The 18872-nt window shown below is 46.4% G+C and overlaps 1 protein-coding gene across 6 annotated transcripts in view; it reads left to right on the top strand.

Moving 5' to 3' along the window:
* LOC146833815 (dimethylaniline monooxygenase [N-oxide-forming] 2-like) overlaps positions 1-18872 on the top strand; it is a 540028-nt gene that overhangs the window by 190356 nt on the left and 330800 nt on the right. The window lies entirely within an intron of this gene.

The following is an 18872-nucleotide window of genomic DNA, read 5'->3' as shown; positions in this document are numbered from 1 at the left end:
TGCCAGAACTTCAAGACCAAAGAATGGGATCGAAGAAACCAGGGCAAGATCAAAACCAGGGCAAGAGGCACGTACAGGAAGGAGCAAAGAAACAAAACTATGTCAGACTGAAGCATAGGACAAAAGATGACAATTGAAAGCATCAAATAGCAAAAGAATGGCTAGGTGAAAGCATGGAGAATTTGTTTATTTATGTATCATTGCTCAGCACTTTCGTAAGTGCCCTGTCTACTGATGTAATAATTTGGAGTGCCAATTTACAGCTTCATAGAGCGCATTCTAGTTCTTGTCTTTGAGGCTTTTGTTGGCCTGCAACTGAATAGTTTCCTCCAAAAGGCTCATTGCCGAGCGAATTATTAATACAGCCCCAGTTTCTAGGATCTCAAATTCCACATAGTGGTTCCAGCCCCCTGCGTGAGGAAGGTCTGAGGAAAGAGCGTAATTTTCATTACTCTCTTACGCGTGCAGTTTCAAAAACCCACTGTGAAACACTGTGTGGCAGAATTTCTCTCGCGCACGGATCGCCAAAGTTACGCTGCCGACCACGAGTGCGAAAATCAAGTGCTAGTGCGAGTCCAGGTGTGATTTCTAAACACGTGAGGTCGTGGCAGGTTGCTACCGCTCGCATTGAGAAACTTGCCCCTTTGAGTAGAAAATCTACTCGAGGGTTTTTTACTCGAGCAGCAGAAAGAAGCAGCACCCTCTGGTGCGGCGCGTGGTGCAGCTCATGCAGATTTTACAGCACGGAACAAGCTCCCAGTTCTAAAAATTTGTGCGATGTGATGAAATTCCGCTACTCCTCAAACTCCAGAATCTCGTGGAGATTTTATGTAACTAAGCAGAATTACACGCAGTAGAACTCTGCGAGTTTTGCCCATCCCTAGTCAAGATACTCATGGTCAGTGACTGGCTACCGCCCTCCCCCTATGACCACACCACCCCCGGACACAGCACCCAGACGTGGTATCTTTGGAAGGCGGGGGGTCGCGAAACCCCCCGGCCGTATTTATTAAGTACAAAAACAATAAATTTCAAACTTGCATGATAAACGGTTATACAAAATTCAGCAGGACATTAGATACATAATTGTCAACAGGTGTGAGTGTCTATCCTTAACAAAGACTCTAATACAAATTGTTTCCTAACCGAATCTAACATCCTCCTCTGCAATTTTGTATACTAACATTTCTGGGCCATATGGCAAGGTCGCTAACCGGTGTCAGGTCCTACTAGCTGCGCCTCCCCTACAGGTGTGCGCATGCGCAGCCGGGCCCGGTAATTACCCGGTCCACGCCGTGAACTTCATTTACCCACTAAAGGAGGGCCCTTACTCTGCGCCATCCGGTGACGTCATGAGTATGCGCGCGCGGGGTGGCTACCAGCCTAAGGAAAGCGTGACTCCCCAACCCGCGCCCCTTTGAAGCACCAGTTACCTTGCCCCTGAAGTTCTAGGAGGGGCCAATGGCCCCTCCCCCTGGGCGGGCACCTCCGTAGGATGATGCCCGCCCCCTCAGACCTTCAAATAGTTGCTCACCGGTCATGACCTTACCGCATGCCCCTCATACCTAATAAATACGACGACCTAAGGAAGAAAATTCTAAAGGACAACTACACTGACTAAAAACACAGGTCATGTACAACATCATAAAGCTACTAGGGAAGAAAAGGCCTAAACACGACTGCAACAGTTTGCACATAATCCAAAATCAATCGCTACCTAGGGAGAAAAAGGGCTACAAAAAGCATAGTCAAAACATAACTGCACAATACCATATTGATCACTACAATGGGAGAAAAAGTCCTAACAGAACAACCTCATCAGAAACCAACATTTCATGACAATTACCCGCGCCCAAATGCCCGCTAGTTGGGCAAACAACACATCAACTACGTACTCCAGGGATGGTGGGTGGGGAAAAGTTATCAGCCCCGAGCGCCGGGGCACGTCCTATGTGGGGGAGCGTCCAGGGAACAAGGGGGTCACCTGGGCGCTCCCCACCGCTTTATCCCCCCCCGGTGGCCCGCCCCCCCCCTCCCTTCCGACCCGGATGTCGATTAACGACATCCGGGTCATCCAGGCAGCCAATCGGCGGTAGGGTATAACTTTAAAATACCTGATAGAGGAGGTATGATTAAGGAATGCAACCTTCTCAGGTGAGCAGGTGGAAAGTGAAGAAATCACACTCTGAGGTTTTATTGTGCAAGAAACAATATTCCGTAAGGTAGGTTTCTTATTGTCATGGTCACCTAATGTGTGCAAGATATGCTGGGAGCAAGCTCATATGTATATAACTGTGGCAGAAATATATATAAAATTGTGCGATATGGTACTGCCAGTAAAGATGAAACTATGGGCAGGATTTAGAGTTTGGTGGACAGGTAGCTCCGTCACAAACGTGAGGGGTGTCCCTTGCACCTTATTACAAGTGCCCTGGGATATAATGCACTTGTAATCAGGCGGACAGGATAGCTGTTGGGTTTGTGATGGAGTAATCCATCCGCCAACCTTTAAATCTAAATCAGGCCATACGTCATAGATGAACACAGATAACCACCACTGAGCCTGCACTACAAATGTCACACGATACAATGCCTTTAGTGCGGTTGCTCTGACCTTTGGGGTTGGTGGGTGCTGTGTTTAAAAGTAACATGGGTCTAAGAGCACCGGCAGCAGAGTTCCTTATATGTCCAGCAGTTTTCAAGTAACAATAAAAATGTGAAGACAACACTGCTGCTGATTAATGTCCTGCTGAAGCGAGGTCGAGTTGTCTAGTGGGAGTCTTGACTCCTCATGAAGTACTGCGGAGAGTATGCCTGCTGCAAAGAGCATGTACCACGCAGATCACAGAACAGTATTTGATGTTGATAGCTCAGTGGGTCACCGCTTTTGTCACAGGAATCCTTTTATCACTTGCAGTTCGTAATGAAATGCAGTGACCTATGAACTGTCATCAAAGAGCTTCGTGCAAATGGCATGGTTTTATGTCTTTTCCACAGTCTTTTCATTATCCTAATGTTGCTAAAAAGGGTTTGTTTAGTTAAAAATACATTCTTATTACTAAAGCCAACCCCAACCACTAATGTAAGTTTTAAATCCCGTGATTGTGCTTCTCCAGACCAAAAACTCTTAAAATATTCTGCCTACTAGTATGGATGGCATGCGATTCCTGCACCTTGTAATCCTCATTGTGCTATGTAGTCTTTCCTATAGAATTATTTACACGTGTGACTAATTGTCTCTGTATATTATGTGTGTGATGTAAATTGCACTGACACCCTACACCGGTATGAGTAATGCTATAAAACAAATGGAATTCATGTAAGAAAGGTGCTATGGCGAGATGAGGGGCACTGTTGGAGGATGGTAGTGAGGGAATCTGTGTAAAAGGAGGTCATGGGGGGGGCACAAAAAAAGAATGTCGCACTAGGCACCATCAGCACTAACGCTGGCCTTGATGCAAGTGAACATGCGGCAACATTCAGACACACTAGTGAATAAATAAATAAAATAAATTTCATGGACTTAGGAGTATCAGCAAGGTAGACATGCATACACGTAGATATGAAAAAACAGGAGGGGTGAGATTACAGGGCAAAGAGTCAAGGATTGGCACTGTTACGTGTTAGCTTCAGGTAGCTGTAGCTGTGTGTTTTCAGTCCTATTGTTTCCAACACATATCACATGCTTAGATCGTGCCTTCTCCCTTTTTTTTGCTGGTTCACACTTTATTCTATTTATTTTTTTAACTTAAATTTACTTCTCTTCCTAACATGGCCATCCACCATATGGGAATAGTAAACACAAATGACTGCTGTGTGTTAAAACACATGAATGTGAATTGAATTGAATTGAAATAAGCTTTATTTCGATAAAAAGCATATCTTAAAAGCACATACAAATATAACCTAGGCGAATATGTGAAACCAAGAGACAAGCCATAGGAATATAATATCATCGTAGTCCCAAGATGAACAAGAAGTCAAAAGTACATATAAACATTATAAATAAGACAATTTAAAAAGAGAATACAAACAGAAAATAAAAACAATCAGGCTACTTAGTTTGGGGCTACAAGGGCTTTGGTTCTTATAAGCCAAGACCACCTCAGGAATTTCGATAGAGCACAGACGTACAGAGATCGTGTGTCTGATTTGAGAATGCGCAAAGCTATGAGATGGTCACGTGTGCCCAGATCTCTACATAGGGGTTTGAGCCAATGGGATCTTGGGATTTTATATTCTGGGCATGCAAATAAAACGTGTGCAATTGACTCAACTTTAGTCTCACAAAAAGGGCAAAAAGGTAATGTCTTAGAAGGTGGGTTCCAGCGCGCGGTCAACTCGCGCACCGGAAGAGTACCAACCCTAAACTTAAAATAAAGGGCTCGATCGTATGGCTTCTGGATAATGTCAAGGTAAGGCTCGTAGCGCACTTCATCTTTGAGCCTTAGGAACTCGATGGTGCTTCTACCACCATGTGCGTTAGAGTTCCTTTGTGGAATAACCCAGCTCCAATATAATTTCTTCAACTCTGCTTTCGGGGGTGAGGTTCTATTTACCCAAGTGTCTTTAAGGCCAAGGTCAAAGAGCAGGGTTTTTACGTCTGTCAACCATTTGATTTTGTGCCAAGAAGGTGTAGACAGTATTTCGGATAGTCCCTTCGCATACTTGGCAAGCTCAGGAGTTCGCCAAAGCCGGGCCCAAAGGAGCAAGGGACGTATTTTAGCCAAGTCTTTTAACGTGTGACACCCAAGATCCATTAGTAGGGGCACTAAAGGAGTACTCTGAGGTAGTGCCATCAATTCCTTGTAGAAACTAGAATCGGACTTGACAAGCTCGTCAATATTATTTAGGCCCCATAATTTGGCACCGTAAAGTGCCGAGCTCACGCCTTTTGCTTTGTATATCTCCAGAGCTGGGGCTATTGGCCTGGATGTGGAAGAACGATGTTCCCTAAGAAGGGCGCCATTAATCCTCTTATGGGTTAGGAGCATCTTTTGTAAATGGGATGACCAGCGCATAGTGTCTGTAATATGAATACCCAGATAGTCAAATTCTTTTACCCTTTCGAGGGTGGCTGCGTTCAGAACTGGGGGCCGTCCTAATTTTTTGGGTGGATTCAGGATTAAGTATTTTGTTTTGGCGGCGTTTATGATAAGGCCTCTATCCTTACAAATGGTTTGGAAACTATCAAGAAGAGTTTGTAAGCCCATGGGCGATTTGGACAACAAAAGAGTATCGTCAGCAAACAGGAGAGTTGGAATGCGTTCGCCCGCCAGGGATGGTGCATCAGAGGGAACTTTCATCAGATGATCCACTACACCGTTCACATAAAGTGAAAAAAGGGTAGGGGCAAGAACACATATCTGGCGGACGCCCCTGTTCACTGGGATTTTCTCTGTTTTCTGGCCCTGTGGGCCCCAACGTACTTGGGCATAATTTCCCTCATGAAGTTTTATTAGTAAGGCCAGCAAGTAAGAGGGAATATTCATATTGGCCAGGACGCGCCACAGGGTATCCCGGGGAACAAGGTCAAATGCTGTTTTAAGGTCTATAAAAGCAAGATAAAGGCTGCCCTTTCCAAGAAGGACAACCTTCCAATAAATGAGGAACAGTCTAAAGACCTGTTCTATGGTGCCTGTCCCGACCCTAAAGCCTGCTTGGTAGTCTGAGAGGATATTGTTATCATTCACCCAAGATAGAATCCTCTCCAAAATCACTTTTCCGGTCACCTTCTGGGATGAGTCAATCAGACTAATTGGGCGGTAGTTAGCAGGATCGTCTCTAGCCCCCTTTTTGTAGATGGGGACAACCTCAGCCCCCTTCCAAGATTCGGGGACCGGAGCACCATTGGTAATGGCATTAATTTGGGTAGAAAGGATCTTCCTCCATCTAGATGGATCTAATTTGAGGACATCGCCAGGGATGCCATCCGGGCCAGCTGCCTTCTGGGGGACAATGGACTTAATAGCATGAAGCACTTCCCCATCGGTGAAGGGGTCAGTGCTCAATGCGTCCACGGAGGAAAATACCCTTTCAGAAGAGAACTTCCCCACGTCCATAGGCCGGGAAGAGTAGAGTTTGGAGAAATGCTCGAACCAGAGCTCGCTAGTGATATTGCATGTCAGGAGGTCATGGGCTGGTCTGTACTTAGATCTAATTATATCCCAGAAGGAGCCAGAGTCGCGTTTGAGGGAAGACTCCCTTAATGCCTGCCAATGCTGTTCCTCCCAAGACTTTTTAGCATTAGAAATGGAGATCCTGTACTCCTTCCTAGCCGTCTGGATCTTAGGTATGATCCTACTTTTAAGAGCAGCAATTAGGGCAGATTTCATCCTTCTGCAATTTTGCGTATACCAACCACCCATAGAATTACGCTTGGTTCCCCCTCTCAATGGCCCACCTTTATCGTGTACTCGAAATAAGTTACCCAACTTGTTAATGGTGTCTTGGAAGACAAGTGGAGCCTTACCACAAGCAGTCTCATAGTTGCTTAGTGAGGCCAGCTCAACTTGTGCTGCATGCAGTATTGCCCTGATCGATTCGACTTTTTCGTCGTCCAGCATCACCTTGCGCCACTTGAGGCGCCTCTCGCAGTTTGCAGGACGCACCTCAAGGGTTTGCATAGAACTGACTGCTGACGAAAGCAAAGACCCGTGTACTTCCTCCCATAATGGTTTAATACTTAGGGATAGCTGATTGTGGTCGCTATCGTATGAGGGGATTATTTCCATATCCACCACATGCGTCCAAAGCTTAAAATCGAGGAGTATGTAATCGATCCTCGAAGTGTGGTTTGTCCTATTATAAGTATGGGCGCCATGGGAATCAGAAGCTGTTCTGCCATTTGCCGCCCTTAGTCCAAACTCTAAAGTCATAGTATTCATGAATATGACTGATTTTGTCCATCTCCTAATAGAGGGCAGTGATAGTATCGGAATGCCTCTTTTGGCGTCATCCTCAAGTAGATCAGGAAGATCTAATGAGGCGAGGGGCTCAAAGGAGCAATTAAAGTCTCCTGCTACCAGGACGTAAGATGCGTGATGGCACTTGCGCAATTCGCCCTCGAGAAGTATGAGTGCAGGTGACAAGGCTCCTCCACTAAGGCCCCTGGCATAGACGTTGAATATATCTAGAGACTTCCTTCCCTGAGCTCCCTTAAGGGTAAGCCTTAAAATATCAGGAGAAACAGTATGGACCTGCCTAATGGTGTACCCAAGGGAAGTGCTGACCCGAATTAGGAGGCCACCCGAGGGGCGTCCTCTTCCTGTCGGGTGTTGAATTGCCGGTACAAAAAAAGTAGTGTAACCGACCATGTGATGGGGCACTGTGGTCCAGGTCTCTTGAAAAATACAGATGCAATAGGGCCATATTAAGGAGTTCCAATGTGGGAGATCTAATTTGCTGGCAAGGCCAGCTATATTCCAACTTAGAACCCTTAGAGGAGGAGGATCAGTGGTAGCATCTCGTATTATGGAGGGAATAGGGGAATTGGGAATAGCCTGAAAAGAGCTATATGTGGAAGGCGATGAAAGATGGTTAATGTTCTGAGGAATTGGGATAAGCTGTGATATATACTGGTGGGCGTTGGGGCTCAGATTAGTTTGGGAGGGATCCCCAGCTAAATCAATGAGTACTTCTACAACCTCCTTAGTTTGGTCTCCAGCTAAGAAATGGGCACCGTCCCTATCAAAGGTTCCATGTCAATAGGAATCATAGTGGCCGTAAGGTTCACAGTATCTATTGGAGGCAGATGAGGAATAGACATTCTTACTGGGAGTCCAAACTCCCTTAAAATGCCCATCGTGAGGCAAGTGAAAGAAGGAGTGTGAGTGGTGAAAGTACGCAGAGTCTGAATAAAATTGGCTTAAATCTAAACATCCTATGCCATTGGTATTAGGATCTGATTGTTGATGATTACAGATTAGCCTAGTAACGCAAGGGTCCCTGAAGTTTACGATAATGCAGTCACCAGACAATTTCTTCGGTCTACTGCCCACCCAAGAAACTTTTCTGACATGGAGGACATGGCTGTCCAGATGTCTAGGGAGCGGCCTATTGATGTTCAGCCAGTGTGTTGTTTTATTTTTTAATTCGATATAGGATTCTAACTTACCAACTTTAAGGTGTGGAACCCCAGTTAAAATAACAACAACGGGTAGGCACTCCGGTGGGAGGTTAATATGGGGTAGATTTTGCTCTGGGCAGGTGATATAGTCCTTCGCTTGGGCTTGTGCGGGGTCCTTGCTAGTTGGTATAGGAAGATTCTGTGTAGGCTCTACCTCACACCCCAATGTTTCGAGATTTCTGCAATTATCAGATGAATAAGGGACTGGTATTTTGTTTGCGGGTAAGCTGCCCAAAGTGGATGGAGGTACTGCGGGCTTAGATCCAGAGGGAATAGCTCCATTCTTGGGCCCTAGACTTGTGGCAGCATTCAGGTGTAGCGGAACAGCTTGAGAAATAGACTCATTGCAGATAGTTCGGAGGGGGTCAGCGATAGCGAGATTGTCATGACCCATCTTTGAGTGTAACTTAATTAGGGAGTTAAGAGAAAAGAAGTTGTCCAGAGAGGCCTGCTCAAATCTCTTGAGCCTCTCAGACAATATTCTTACTCTTTCCGTTAAGGGGAGTATAAGAGATTTAATGAGTAACTCGAGATGGGATACAAGAGGAGATTGGGACTCGGGGACTTGTAGTCCAGGGTGTAGGGGGAGCTGCTCATGAGTAGTTTGGGGGGTCAGATTGGTGGAATGTGCAGAGGATAATCTAGTCCTCTATTGATGGAGTGTGGGTGGCGCTGTGCGACCCTCTTTCCTAACAAAATTATTGCGCGGTTTGTTTTTACATTTTTTAGGTGCTTTTGTATGGTCCTCCTTGTTGCCACTACCCACTCTTTTCCTTTTACTTGGGGCGGATTTTGGGCCTGCGATGATGGATGACTCAGGATAAACAGGGGTTTCAAGGGAGGGAATTATATTAATAATAGGTTCCTGGGCAACTAAAGGAGTAACCAATACAGGGGAATATGATAAATCTAACTGTGTTAAGGAAACGTGATCTATAGAACTAGCAGGAAATGTATCCGCACTAGTCAGGATATGTTGTGTATTCCCCGTTATAGTTCCATTTAGTTGGATGTTATCTGGGACAGGGGAGACAGCTAATGCTATTTTACCCAGTGAGGAGCGTTTATCATTAAGCAGGTCGAGAGAAAGTCGGCGTTCTGTGATGGCAATTTCTTTCTCAAGCACAGAGCAGGCACGTATTATGAAATGGTCTAGAGTGCCACTAACTGAAGCCCCGCCTGACACTCCTCCCTTACCTGAGCGCGTAAACATTGCCATAGAGTGATTGTATACACACAAATCGCAGCATGTAATATAAACGGCAGTAATCTACAGGTACAATACACCAAGTCTATCGGAGTAAACTGTCACGTTACCAGGTGTAGCAGTATGGCAGGGCCACGAGGGGTGGCCCGGCCGGGCCTCCTTCGGCCTCTGACGGCCTTAGACGGCCCGCCCTTTGCCCGGGCTTCGCCCGCGTGCGTCCCGCGCTGCGTTGAGCCTGTGGATCTTTTGAATGGGCTGGGCGCGGGCTGATGTCGTCACAGCCGGGCGCCCAGCAACGAGGCTTCTGGGTGTTGTGGTTCTTTGGCCGTTTCCCTCACGGCGTTATCTGGGCTGAAAGAGAGCTCGATTCTCCCCCACAGTAGCCGTTCCCCTCACGGCGGTAGCAAGAACAGAGTGTCAAGGTCTCCGGCAAGGTCCTCTAAATGCGCGTCCCGTGCTGCGTTGAGCCTGTGGATCTTTTGAATGGGCTGGGCGCGGGTTGATGTCGTCACAGCCGGGCGCCCAGAAACGAGGCTTCTGGGTGTTTTGGTTCTTTGGCCGTTTCCCTCACGGCGTTATCTGGGCTGAAAGAGAGCTCGATTCTCCCCCACAGTAGCCGTTCCCCTCATGGCGGTAGCAAGAACAGAGTGTCAAGGTCTCCGGCAAGGTCCTCTAAATGCGCGTCCCGCACTGCTTTGAGCCTGTGGATCTTTTGAATGGGCTGGGCGTGGGCTGATGTCGTCACAGCCGGGCGCCCAGCAACGAGGCTTCTGGGTGTTGTGGTTCTTTGGCCGTTTCCCTCACGGCGTTATCTGGGCTGAAAGAGAGCTCGATTCTCCCCCACAGTAGCCGTTCCCCTCACGGCGGTAGCAAGAACAGAGTGTCAAGGTCTCCGGCAAGGTCCTCTAAATGCGCGTGAATGTGTCACAGTACATGCACGAGTCACAACGCTCTCATGCACTCAAGTACAGATGCACCTGTGCACATGAATCAAAATGAATAAATACGCAATGGTGGCCTTCTTGGACCAGGTTTTCACTAAGATTGCTAACACATACGGCTTGACTCCTGGTGTTTGCAAAGTCAATAGCTTGCCCATTTAAAGCCAACACATCCTGGTTTGCTAATGCTTTTTTTATATTAGCTTATTAGTCCAACAACTGCCAAGGACATGACTCCTCACAGTATGTGAGACAATTGAAAGACTGCTCCAAGAGGGTAATGGTCATGTCACCTCGAAGTCTATGCCATTTGAGGCAGAAGCCACAGAGTGAGGGGTTGATGGATGGATTTCTTCAAAGTGAAGTACATACAGTTGTATTCTTAATCAGAAAAAGCAGAAGGATGATACCATGTCAACATGCTCTATGAGCCTAGACTGTGGTGCTCTGGTTTTGATGGCACTTCGATGTGTGGCTTGATTTTTAAAATATTAAGTGCCAGGGCTCTGACCAGGAGGCCACTGCAGCTTGCACCACCCATCGCCCTTGTCATTGCTGCCAAAACAACTACTAATCATCTCTCTCGTATGTAAATGCAACAGTTCAGATTAGTCCAGGTCCCCAAAGCTAAAGGAATGGCTGGGGAGGCAGGTATTATCACTATTTTAATGTATATTGTATTCATAAACAACCGTTGTTCTGCTCATGTCTAAATTAGATGAGCAGCGCCACCATGGGATAGACTGTTCTAAGTATGGTGTTGACAATTAGGTGCCGGTGCTGAGCATCGGAAACCAATTAAGTGGCGGTGCTAAGCACCGGCTCAAATTAAGTACTGGTTTGAGTGCACAATATATAAGTTGACATTGTCTGTGGTGCAGGAAGCTTCTAACATATGATGGAACTGTTCACTAATTGAAAAGACTTTGCTCATCTCTGTCCAGACACATCTTTGCCACACTGAGCGACAGTGAAGATATGGGTAGAAAATGAATGCTTGCATTATTCCATGAATATATCTTGCAGAATTCAATTTAGCATTCTGTGTTCATTCAGCAGCACAGTCCTTAAGCTCACAGTCTGCAGGTGACATGCACATCAACACCTTCATTTTGACTCCACTCCAATTATTACATAGGCCCTGCCCAACAAGATATCAAATCCACTTCATAAAACTAATGAATATGATAATCTACTAGTTTACTTCTGCATCAAATACAATATGTATCTGCAACTGAATACTAAGAGGCCGTATTCCTTGACCTCTACCATAACCCCTGACCCTCAAAAACATGCATGTGCACCATGATCCTCAGACAATCCACCACAGAATCTGAGAGTTATATTTTTCCACCATATAGTGGTCCTCCGCATTGGTGAGGATTCAAGCTTGCAAGTCAACAGCATTCCAAAACTCTTTGTGAGAGGAAGGGAGAACACAAACATCTATGCTTGAAGATCAATATTGTTTTTGAACCTTGACTGACAGAGGGTGTTCACACAACCTCCTCATGAGCCAGATGGTGTACCTAAGGTCCACACTGCCTTTGGAGAAGGAATCAATAGCAGTTTGTTTAGCTCAACATCCAGGAAGTAGAAGCAATCTTGATGATCACCACAAAAAACTGCAGGCTGCACGCCTCCTAGCATCAAGGGACTCAAGAAAAAGTACAGAAAGGTGGAAACATAAATAAGGATATGTTCATGATGTATGGGCAGGATTCCCAGAGGGTAACCGAGATGGGAAAAGCAGATTTGATGTCACACCCTGGTAGACACGGTGCTGTGTGATGTAACAAACGTGCAATGGGAGCTGACAGGAGACAGCATGGGAAATGGTTAAATATTTGGAAATTTTACATGAGTCTAAGAGCTATAGATAAGGCAGTGGCTGCGCGAAAACAGAAAACCCTGTAAATATACATATTATTGGGAGTGTAAAGATAGTTCTAGTATCTTGGACGAATGTGTTATGAAAGGCAACAGAAGAATTTTAGGGGAAGATCACCTATCCTCATCAAAGACTATGTCTCCTCCATAAAAAGGAGAGGGCCCTAGTTGTGTTCAATCCATTTATTTAATTTTGTGTCCAAGCTCATGAGTCCCTCTGAAGCAAGATGATTTAACCTCCGGTGGGTAAGTAAAGTTAAGGTTTAGTGTATTGTGGTTAGACATCAATTTGACTTGACGTTTTAGTTCTCATCACCAGAGTCAGTTAGATTACATTTTAGATGTGTAACCAAGGCAACACAAGAACATAGAAAAAGTTTAGTTTGACCGTTCATGGTCCGTAGGGTGGAATTTTCTGTCTAGGCTTAGTAGGGTGCCAAGGGCCACGCCAACCAGAAGCTGAATCAATCTGCCCAGTAAAGCATTCCATATGACATAAAAGCATTTTAAGTGACATATTGTACAGAGGTCCAGATGCAATGCTTATTTCCCATCAGAGAAAAGAAGTTCACAAATTTAGGAAGATAAGCAAATTTGCAAATGGAAATATACAACAAGAGCTGGGAAATTCTTTAAATCCAGACTCCTCTTGACATCTGACTCACCAAATAACATATAATTCACTATTCTGCCTTCCGCATGAGCACTCCTTTCATGATACAGAGCTTGCACACACTTCTGATTTTTCTGATCATACAATCGAACACCACATTTATCCTCCTTTAAATATAGTATGTCATCGCAGTCCACTCCATAAGATCACATCCTCCTTCTTACAATTTCACACAACAGTTTACCAACCCTTTTCATGAACTATTACTGCTTCCCAGACACACACTGCATTTAGTGCCACTTCTGCCACTGACCTGGCAGTACAATCTCAGCTTTCCCCTTCAACAAAACATGGTTTCTTTATTCCTAACTGTTGAAACAGGTCCTTTTTGCAGGGTAATCCTAAATATTTTGCATTCATCCTGTATTTTGTCTGACCTGTTTTTGTTGGTTTTATGACTCTGGGCACTTTACCACTGCTGATCAGTGTCAAAGTGCATGTGCTCTCTCTTGCAAACTTGGTAAGATTAGTCTACAACTGTTTGGCATATTTAATTTACACGCAAGTCCCTTGTACAGTGGTATTCCATTTACCCAGAGCCTGTACATTAAATACTACTACTGGGCCTGCAGCGTTGCTTGCACCAACCACCAATGTAGCTTTTCAAACCTGTCTCAGGCCTCTGCCACTGCAGGGCCTGCACGTGCAATTTACTGCCGCAGTGATATGGCATATAAAGTGGTTGCCATGTCTGAAACTCCCCTTTTACTACATATAAGTTGCGCCTAAGGTAGGCCCTAGCTAAGCCTATGGGCAGGGTGCTGTGTAGGTAAAAGGTAGAACATGTGCCTTAACTGTGTGGAATATCCTGGTAGCGATAAACAGCCTCTTTAGTTTCTCACTGCAGTGAGGCTGCCCTTTCATGGGTTTGCATTGGAAATTCCCTGATATGTGCTTTAGTGGTAATTTCTGATATGAAAGGGGTAGCGTGGCCGAGTTTGGTATGTTTGGAATAGTACTAATAAATACTGCTTATTGGTGAAAGCAAATGTATTATTACTATTTGAGAAATGACTCTTTTGGAAGTAGGCATTTCTGTGTGCTTATCACTCTTTGGACCAGATGTACAAACCTTTTTTGCAGCCGAAAATGGGAGATCGGCCCATTTGCGATGGCAAAAAAGGTTCCAGGCATGTACAAATGTTATTTTGTGAGTCACTGACTCGCAAACTAGCATTTGCGACTCTCGCTTTTAGGAAGGGGTGTCCCTTCCTAATAGAGAGTCACCATGCCACGTACTGTTGTTTTGGGACCCCTTCCCCTTTGTGAGTGTGTACATAAATATTTTTTAAAAGCAGGCAGTGGTCCCAGAGACCACTGCCTGCACATTTTCGTCTTTTAAGTGCATTTGGTTTTCCTTTAAGGAAAACGGGCTGCATTAAAAAAAAAAAAAAAAGCCCTGCTTTTTAAAAAAAAGCAGTATCAGACATGGTGGTCTGCTGACCCCAGAAGGCCACCATCCCTGGGAGTGCTAACCATTCCTAATGGGGTCGTAAATTGCGCTTGGCTCATGAATGATGGGGCACGCAATTTGTGACCGCATTGGGAATCGCAAACGATGTCTGAGACACTGTTGTACATTGGATTTTGTGACTTGCAAATAGCGAGTCGCAAAGTGGCGCAATTTGCGAGTCGCAAAATGCAATCGTCGGTCATCTGGCCCTATGTGTCCTGCCTGGATGTGTATTCAATGTCTGGTTTAGACTGACAGGAGAGAGGGGATGTGCATTCACTCTAGACAGTCACAAGGGGTGGTTGAGGTGTGTCCTGCCTTTCCTGGGTGACTCAGCGCTGGGCTGAATAGTCCTTGGCTGCACTTAGAGTGGTGGGCGGAATTACCCTTGCACTTGGATAGGCCTGGTCTGAATTTAGAGTGGTAGAAGGTGTTGCACCTGAATAGGACTGTGACTGACTTTCCCAATGCTGTCTCCGCCCCCCTGTAGTGTTTCTGGGGCCAGGGCTTGGAATGTAAATCGGGGTGTTGTGTACTCCTGAAAAGTGTGTGTAGTGCCCGCAGATCAAAGAGTTTTGCACTATTGGTATAGGGGTGTAACCCCATGATTTAGACACTGTGTGGGACCTGTAAACAGACGCTGCTGGTTCTACCTGCTGCACATTGCCAGGTGGAACCGTTGGGCTGGCATATTAAACCGCCACTTAGAGTTGCTTGGTGTGCTGATATGTGGCCTGCTGGGCTACCAGAAGGACTGCAACTTTGCTGAAGGACACTGGTGTGCTGGTTGGCCTGCCTGTTCCCTGTTTGTGCCCCTGAACTTTCTCCAAGGAGGGCTGTTTTATGCCCCTTGTCACTGACAGTACAGCACTGGTGAGCACTGTTGGAGGCTCTTGGGCTCTCACTCATCCTGTGCTAAGAGGTTTCCCGAGCGCTGTGGACTGCACCAGTGTCTCTAACCTCTTGACAACCTAAGCGCAAAGGTTGATCATGCTTCCTTTGTGGTCTGCTGAGTGCTTCATGTCTTGTTGCGGGAGCGCATGAGGAGCGCTTGGCCTGTGATGTAACTAGCGCATGGTAGGCACTTTGCTTCTCCATGGGGTGAGACTTGCATAGACCGGGTACTTGTGCCCAGGGAAGCATCCTTGTGGTGTGCCAAGCTTCAGCTTGCCAACCCTGTGGGTCACGGAGATGCTGCAGTGCCGGGAGAAGGCTGGGAGCGAGACACTGACCCTCCCAGTCTTGCCATGGTAACCTTCCGGCTTCCCCGTGCTGCCGGAATCCGGGCGCCAGAGCCAACACCAAGCCAACACTTGTCTCGGAGGGCCTAGCTCCTCCCCTACCTGTTGCTAGGGACACAAGGCGGCCCAAGGCCTGAAGGTTTCTGGTTACGTGCAGCTGCTCTGTATGCCCGTGGGCCGCCTCGAAGAGTCGTAGCCCCCACATTGTTTGAGGACAGAGGGAGTCTCCCTTAGCAAGTGACTCAGTCAGCCTGAGTGCTTCCGGCCCCTCCTTTGCTAGTGAAGCTCTCGAGGACGGCAAGACCTTGCACAGCAGCGCTGGGCTGCCCTACTATTGAGCGAAAGCACTGCCTTGGTGTTCCCAGTCCTCAGGGACCGTAAACAGTTGGTGTTGGTGGGAAAAGGTAAAACACGTTGAGACGACTGGAAGTCACGGGGGTCAGCAGCTGCACCGCACATTCGCGGGCAGCTGCTTTTAGATTGTTCCACAGGAGGGGTTACCCGCGACAGGGGAAGTGTGTGTGCCCTCCTCTTGTGGCCTAAATTTGCGGGAGCAGTCATGACTCAGCTGGTAGGATGGGAAGGAATCCTCAACAGAGGTCCGGAACCTGCTAAATCCAAGTGCGGTAATCCCTGCCATAAGCACGCTGGTGCTCCTGGGCCCAGTAGCTTTGTGTTCTTTACCGTATTATGGGCGCTAGAACCACAGAAGCTCTGTGCTCTATGAACATTTGGTGATGGACGTGCAGTGATGTTTCTTGGTGATTATGTATTTTACTTATCACCCCCTTCATGTGTTACTGATTTCTGGTCATACTGGGTGATTAGGTGGTTATTACGACAGACTCCAGAGGTGTGATGGTACCTGATGATTTATGTGGACTTACTCTAACCCAAGCTTCATTGTATGCCCTGATGTTATGATTTACGTCGTTCTAGGCACTGTAATGTCAGGATAACAAGTATAATTTCAGGATCTGCTTATTATGTACCGGGATGGTATTTTTATGACATTGGCAACCTATAAGGATTTGCTGGATTGCACCATCTTGTAATGTTATTATAATTGCCTGGTTGGCAAAGTGATTTTATGGTCCAAGTTATGTCATGACAAGTGCCTAGTGACACAGCGATTTATGGGATTATGGTCTAATGTGTTTTATGTGCAATACGAAGGATATCTTTATATAACCTTGTATGGAGTCTCTTTCGTGGTGTGCCTAGTGTGTCAGTGGTGTGTGTGTGTTGCGCAAATCCTCTACACATTACCTCTAGGGATAAGCCTGACTGCTCTGCTAAGCTACAAAGGGGGTGAGCAGGGGTTGTCTTGTGGGTGTAACTCCCTAACCTGACTAGGGTGTTGGGTTCTGACTGGCTTAGGTGTATACCCTAGCCAACCCAAGCCCCTATTTCTAATACCAGCAGTCTCTACTTCATTCGTCCAATACTGTACACCATATCTTTGATCAAAAATGGCACAACTACTGCAACTAAATAAAAGTGGCGAAGAAATGTGAACTATGGACGTGAGGGAAGAGCATGCTGGCAGTACAGTGACTGCAAGGAGGCCCCCCTCCTAGACTTGTTCGCACCCGTGAGAGACTGTGTGAACCACTCTCCCGGATTAGGATAACATCCTTTGTTGTTTTGGTTATTCTTTGGGGATAAGGGGGTGGTGAGGGGAGGGTTCGACAGACTCCCCAGTGGACACATACGCTTGTTGTCATGTTGACAGTTGAAGGGTTAGACGTAGGGTGCGAGAGGATGTGGGGTGGGGGGTTCAAGGAGGGGGAGGGGGGAGTTTGGTTTTTGTTATTAGCAACAGCAGGATGTCTTAGAATACAGAGTCTGAAGCAACAGGATAGGGGTTGACAGGTTAGGGAACACCCCTCACATGAACCACAAATGTAATGCATGACACACCATATACCGTGTTGAAGTGGAATGTCAACGGATTGGGTAGCAAGATTAAGAGAGGCCTAGTGAATAGATATGTCAAGCGGACCAAACCAGACGTGGTCCTCCTACAAGAAACTCCTCTCTGTGGTACCCGATGTGCATTTATTGGGAGAGGGGCCTGCTTTACACTGACACACACAGGATTTTCCCCTGGAGACCATGGAGTGGCCATTCTCATTAAAAAAACAAAAACCCTTCCAAGTAGTTAAGACTGGGGACACATACACAGCGGTACGGGGTATGTGGGGACGGAGAGAGATTACCCTGGCCAGTGTCTATGCTCCGCCGCAACTGCAGCCCCAGACGTTACAGGCAGTAGCTAAGATACTGTTGGACTCTGACTCCTCAACTCACATGATAGGGGGCGACTTCAATGATGTGATTTACCCCTCGCTTAGATAGATCTCATGGGGCGACTGGCACTCAGGCGCCTACCCCACTGGCGGAATTTGTGAGATCGTTATGACTGACTGACCTTTGGCGCCGACACCACCCACTCGACCGTAGCTACTCTTATTTTTCGGGGGCACATAAGACCTTTTCCCGAATTGACTACCTTTTTGCTCCGGCAGGGAAGATTCAAGCCATTGAGGAAGCAGAATATCTAGCAAGAGGTATCTCAGATAACTCACCATTGAAGTTAAGGGTAGGGGGTAGGGAATATAGACCAAAATCGGACTACAGGCTGAATGCCTGGGAGCTATTTGACAAAATGGTAACCGATACCATCGCCATTGAGACCAAATAATTTTTTCTAGATAACGAAGGTTCCGTATCCTCGGAGGCCTCCCTTTGGGAGGCATACAAGGCAGTCCTCAGTAGTAATTGCACGAAAGCATATAGAGGAAACGTTACAAATACGAGACTTGGAAGGTAAATTGCTAGAATTAGAAAATAAACTATCCCCAGGCAATGAGGCAGGGATGCTTAGGCAATTAGAGGTCACATGGCGGGAACTCCGGGCCTTAGTAGAGGGAGAAGCCCGCACCCAAATTCAGACCACCCAGCACAGACTATACGAGTCGGGGATCAAGCGGGGAAGTTATTAGCTTAGTTAAGCCGGAAGGAAAGGGAAGCAAATTGGGTAAATCAAATAGAAGAGGCAGGGACATGACATACACGGCACCCGCAATCGCGGCAGCATTCGTGCACTATTACACTAAACTATACGCGGCCCGACCTACGACAGAAGAGAATTGCATAGATGACTATCTTAAAGCAATAGACATGCCCGTCTTGCAAACTGAGGACTTGGCAGCCTTAGAAGCTGAGATCACTTTAGAAGAAGTCTATACTGCCATTGCCAAACAGAAGACGGGGAAAACTCTAGGGCCAAACAGACTGCCAGGGGAATTCTTCAAACAAAACAATAACATATTA

The sequence above is a fragment of the Triturus cristatus genome, chromosome 4_2, assembly GCF_964204655.1.
Source record: "Triturus cristatus chromosome 4_2, aTriCri1.1, whole genome shotgun sequence".
Taxonomy (NCBI): domain Eukaryota; kingdom Metazoa; phylum Chordata; class Amphibia; order Caudata; family Salamandridae; genus Triturus; species Triturus cristatus.
Note: the sequence above shows the minus strand (reverse complement) of the source record. Positions and strands in the feature narration are given on the sequence as shown.